The sequence below is a fragment of the Salmo salar genome, chromosome 15 (assembly GCF_965601325.2).
Source record: "Salmo salar chromosome 15, fSalSal1, whole genome shotgun sequence".
In the NCBI taxonomy this organism is placed as follows: Eukaryota; Metazoa; Chordata; class Actinopteri; order Salmoniformes; family Salmonidae; genus Salmo; species Salmo salar.
In genome coordinates, this window is record NC_138305.1 from 111,892,852 (window position 1) to 111,898,997 (window position 6,146).

Consider the following 6,146-nt stretch of genomic DNA (forward strand, 5'->3'; position numbering starts at 1 on the left):
GTACTCTGGACTACAGTTAGCCAACACGGTACGTAGCCTTCTGTAAGTTGATGGATTCTGGACTACAGTTAGCCAACACGGTACGCAGCCTTCTGTAAGTTGATGGACTCTGGACTACAGTTAGCCAACACGGTACGTAGCCTTCTGTAAGTTGATGGACCCTGGACTACAGTTAGCCAACACGGTACGTAGCCTTCTGTAAGTTGATGGACTCTGGACTACAGTTAGCCAACACGGTACGTAGCCTTCTGTAAGTTGATGGACTCTGGACTACAGTTAGCCAACACGGTACGCAGCCTTCTGTAAGTTGATGGGACTCTGGACTACAGTTAGCCAACACGGTACGTAGCCTTCTGTAAGTTGATGGACTCTGGACTACAGTTAGCCAACACGGTACGTAGCCTTCTGTAAGTTGATGGACTCTGGACTACAGTTAGCCAACACGGTACGTAGCCTTCTGTAAGTTGATGGGACTCTGGACTACAGTTAGCCAACACGGTACGTAGCCTTCTGTAAGTTGATGGACTCTGGACTACAGTTAGCCAACACGGTACGTAGCCTTCTGTAAGTTGATGGGACTCTGGACTACAGTTAGCCAACACGGTACGTAGCCTTCTGTAAGTTCATGGACTCTGGACTACAGTTAGCCAACACGGTACGTAGCCTTCTGTAAGTTGATGGGACTCTGGACTACAGTTAGCCAACACGGTACGCAGCCTTCTGTAAGTTGATGGACTCTGGACTACAGTTAGCCAACACGGTACGTAGCCTTCTGTAAGTTGATGGGACTCTGGACTACAGTTAGCCAACACGGTACGCAGCCTTCTGTAAGTTGATGGGACTCTGGACTACAGTTAGCCAACACGGTACGTAGCCTTCTGTAAGTTGATGGACTCTGGACTACAGTTAGCCAACACGGTACGTAGCCTTCTGTAAGTTGATGGACTCTGGACTACAGTTAGCCAACACGGTACGTAGCCTTCTGTAAGTTGATGGGACTCTGGACTACAGTTAGCCAACACGGTACGTAGCCTTCTGTAAGTTGATGGGACTCTGGACTACAGTTAGCCAACACGGTACGTAGCCTTCTGTAAGTTGATGGGACTCTGGACTACAGTTAGCCAACACGGTACGTAGCAAAATTTCATCCCAACAACTCCTAGAGATGAATGAATCATCTGTTAGCCCGCTTCTTCAAGTGAGACACACATAGTATGCCTTTCTGTAGATTGCTATCGCAGCAAGCAGTTAATAATGGAATCCTCTTCCATCTTCACTGAAAGTTGACCCTCGCTGTTATTGGCTGATCAACACATCGATAGCTGTGTCTCTATTTGTCAATCATTGATGGGGGTTTTTTTTGGGGGGGGGAGAGGGGTATTTGGTAGTTTTTTTGGAGCAGGGCAGTTGAATGTCTAATCCGAGACAGTGGAATCCAGTCTGGCTGTGAGAGTAAACACACTTGTGACAGATGGCTAACAGTAGCCAGAACAGGGCCAGAGCAGGCCGGGGTTACAGCAGGCTAGGGTGGGGTCAGCATGGTGCTGGAGGATAGGGTGGGAGGGAGGGAGGGAGGGAGGGAGGGAGGGAGGGAGGGAGGGAGGGAGGGAGGGAGGGAGGGAGGGAGGGCTGCCTGGGTGTAGAATGCTGATAGCTTAACTGTGAAGAATGTGGAGAGAGTTAGCCAACTAAGAAGACTAAAGGTTAGCTAACAGTGGCCTGGAGAGAAAGAGAGGAGAGGTGGTGTTTTTCTTCTCCTGAACATGTTTCCCCATTTCTTAACTGCCTGTTCTGAGAGAAAGGGGAAGCGGTTGAGTGTGAGAGCAGTGTGGTTTGGCAGGAGAAAGATGAGGATTCTGGTTGTTCTGCAGCAGCAGCAGCAGCATGATGATAACAAAATAAATAAGATGATCGAGGTAAACTAAATATTGTCGTTCTGTGGAATTTGTTTGTAGTTAGATGAGATAAGAGTTTTTTTTTTTTTTTTTTAGTTTGTTTGGATTTGGCTTAGGTTTTACGTTCTCACTGAATTGATTTTTACATTGGGGCTGTCTACGGGGGTCTAGCTTAACTTGAAACTGAGATGTAGACATGCTAATAACATATTATTACTGTATTCTTTTAATGAAACTGAGACATAGACATGCTAACAGCTTGTTTATTACTGTATTCTATTAATGAAACTGAGACATAGACATGCTAACAGCTTGTTTATTACTGTATTCTGTTGTTAATGAAACTGAGACATAGACATGCTAACAAAGGGTTTATTACTGTATTCTGTTGTTAAAGAAACTGAGATATAGACATTCTAACAGCTTGTTTATTACTGTATTCTGTTGTTAATGAAACTGAGATATAGACATTCTAACAGCTTGTTTATTACTGTATTCTGTTGTTAATGAAACTGAGATATAGACATTCTAACAGCTTATTTATTACTGTATTCTGTTGTTAATGAAACTGAGATATAGACATTCTAACAGCTTGTTTATTACTGTATTCTGTTAATGAAACTGAGATGTAGACATTCTAACAGCTTGTTTATTACTGTATTCTGTTGTTAATGAAACTGAGATGTAGACATGCTAACAGCTTATTTATTACTGTATTCTGTTGTTAATGAAACTGAGATATAGACATTCTAACAGCTTGTTTATTACTGTATTCTGTTGTTAATGAAACTGAGATATAGACATTCTAACAGCTTGTTTATTACTGTATTCTGTTGTTAATGAAACTGAGATATAGACATTCTAACCAGCGTGTTTATTACTGTATTCTGTTGTTAATGAAACTGAGATATAGACATTCTAACAGCTTGTTTATTACTGTATTCTGTTGTTAATGAAACTGAGATATAGACATTCTAACAGCTTGTTTATTACTGTATTCTGTTGTTAATGAAACTGAGATATAGACATTCTAACAGCTTGTTTATTACTGTATTCTGTTGTTAATGAAACTGAGATGTAGACATTCTAACAGCTTGTTTATTACTGTATTCTGTTAATGAAACTGAGATATAGACATTCTAACCAACGTGGTTATTACTGTATTCTATTGATCCTGTTGTGAATAGTAGATGGTGTTGGTCATATTGACTGTTGAGATTTGGTGCCTGTTAAACCGTTAGCACACTCTGCACGGTGCCCGTTAAACCGTTAGCACACTCTGCACGGTGCCCGTTAAACCGTTAGCACACTCTGCACGGTGCCCCGTTAAACCGTTAGCACACTCTGCACGGTGCCCGTTAAACCGTTAGCACACTCTGCACGGTGCCCGTTAAACCGTTAGCACACTCTGCACGGTGCCCGTTAAACCGTTAGCACACTCTGCACGGTGCCCCGTTAAACCGTTAGCACACTCTGCACGGTGCCCGTTAAACCGTTAGCACACTCTGCACGGTGCCCCGTTAAACCGTTAGCACACTCTGCACGGTGCCCGTTAAACCGTTAGCACACTCTGCACGGTGCCCCGTTAAACCGTTAGCACACTCTGCACGGTGCCCGTTAAACCGTTAGCACACTCTGCACGGTGCCCCGTTAAACCGTTAGCACACTCTGCACGGTGCCCGTTAAACCGTTAGCACACTCTGCACGGTGCCCCGTTAAACCGTTAGCACACTCTGCACGGTGCCCGTTAAACCGTTAGCACACTCTGCACGGTGCCCCGTTAAACCGTTAGCACACTCTGCACGGTGCCCGTTAAACCGTTAGCACACTCTGCACGGTGCCCCGTTAAACCGTTAGCACACTCTGCACGGTGCCCGTTAAACCGTTAGCACACTCTGCACGGTGCCCCGTTAAACCGTTAGCACACACTGCACGGTGCCCGTTAAACCGTTAGCACACTCTGCACGGTGCTCGTTAAACCGTTAGCACACTCTGCACGGTGCCCCATTAAACCGTTAGCACACTCTGCACGGTGCCCGTTAGCACACTGCACGGTGCCCGTTAAACCGTTAGCACACTCTGCACGGTGCCCCGTTAAACCGTTAGCACACTCTGCACGGTGCCCGTTAGCACACTGCACGGTGCCCGTTAAACCGTTAGCACACTCTGCACGGTGCCCGTTAGCACACTGCACGGTGCTCGTTAAACCGTTAGCACACTCTGCACGGTGCCCCGTTAGCACACTGCACGGTGCCCGTTAAACCGTTAGCACACTCTGCACGGTGCCCGTTAGCACACTGCACGGTGCCCGTTAAACCGTTAGCACACTCTGCACGGTGCCCGTTAGCACACTGCACGGTGCCCGTTAAACCGTTAGCACACTCTGCACGGTGCCCCGTTAAAAGGACACTTCACCGTTGTTCAACTTAATATTCATCGTATCCAACACCACCCCTCTAACATCGGGAAATGTGGGGTTAAAATGTACAAACGCATGACTGTAAGTCGCTTAGGATAAATGTGTCTGCTGAATGGCGTAGTATATATTAAAACGCCGGCTTGCTATGTTTCCTGTTTTGATTCATTTGAATGTTTTTCTGTGATATGTTAATACTTTGTAAAGCATGGCCACGGTAGGGACAATGGGCAAAGAGGAAGGAGCTTTAAAGACGCATATGTCTATTTAAAGATTTGTGTCATGTCCATCCATGGACTTCCGTTTTTATGACTTGTTGGTTGGTTGGTATTGTTGGCATTGTGATTTGAGTTTAGTCAGGTATTTCATCGTTTTGGGGGGGATTTTCCTTCTGTCTTTTTCAGCTTTACTCTTTATTTTGTTTGTACATTTAGTGATGTATACTTGCTTTTGGTTGTGCTGTTTTTGGGATGAATATAATGTACATTATCTATTTGATTTACTGGGCAGAGAGAGAGGTGAGAGGGATAAGTTACCATGTTCCTGGTTGGATGGTTCCAGATTTCCTCTTTATTCCCTCCTGATTCCAGGAATCTATTTTCCGACCAGGATTTCTGCAGAACCATTTGGAATTTGGGGAAAGTTAACAGAATTTTGTAACCCGAACACATTGTCTGATATGTAGACATTAGACAGAGTTTGGAATTCACATGATCAACGTTTCCAGGGAAGTTATCACTGGAGTTACGTTTTCATTTGTTGAGACTTCTAGACTTCTGACATCAAAGCACATTCTGGTTCTGGTTCTGGTTGGATGAGGGAGGAAGTAGACCTAGTACTACATTTGGGAAGTTGTTGATGACCTCTGAAAGCTGTTGTATCTTGTTGTTGTTGTTGTTGTTGTTTACACCTTATGAATGTTGTTGTTGTTGTTTACACCTTATGAATGTTGTTGTTGTTTACACCTTATGAATGTTGTCGTTGTTGTTTACACCTTATGAATGTTGTTGTTGTTTACACCTTATGAATGTTGTTGTTGTTTACACCTTATGAATGTTGTTGTTGTTTACACCTTATGAATGTTGTTGTTGTTGTTGTTGTTTACACCTTATGAATGTTGTTGTTGTTGTTGTTTACACCTTATGAATGTTGTTATTGTTGTTGTTTACACCTTATGAATGTTGTTGTTGTTGTTTACACCTTATGAATGTTGTTGTTGTTGTTGTTTACACCTTATGAATGTTGTTGTTGTTGTTGTTGTTGTTGTTTACACCTTATGAATGTTGTTGTTGTTTACACCTTATGAATGTTGTTGTTGTTTACACCTTATGAATGTTGTTGTTGTTGTTGTTTACACCTTATGAATGTTGTTGTTGTTGTTGTTTACACCTTATGAATGTTGTTGTTGTTGTTTACACCTTATGAATGTTGTTGTTGTTGTTGTTTACACCTTATGAATGTTGTTGTTGTTGTTGTTGTTGTTGTTTACACCTTATGAATGTTGTTGTTGTTGTTTACACCTTATGAATGTTGTTGTTGTTGTTTACACCTTATGAATGTTGTTGTTGTTGTTGTTTACACCTTATGAATGTTGTCGTTGTTGTTTACACCTTATGAATGTTGTTGTTGTTGTTGTTTACACCTTATGAATGTTGTTGTTGTTGTTGTTTACACCTTATGAATGTTGTTGTTGTTGTTTACACCTTATGAATGTTGTTGTTGTTGTTTACACCTTATGAATGTTGTTGTTGTTGTTTACACCTTATGAATGTTGTTGTTGTTGTTGTTTACACCTTATGAATGTTGTTGTTGTTGTTGTTTACACCTTATGAATG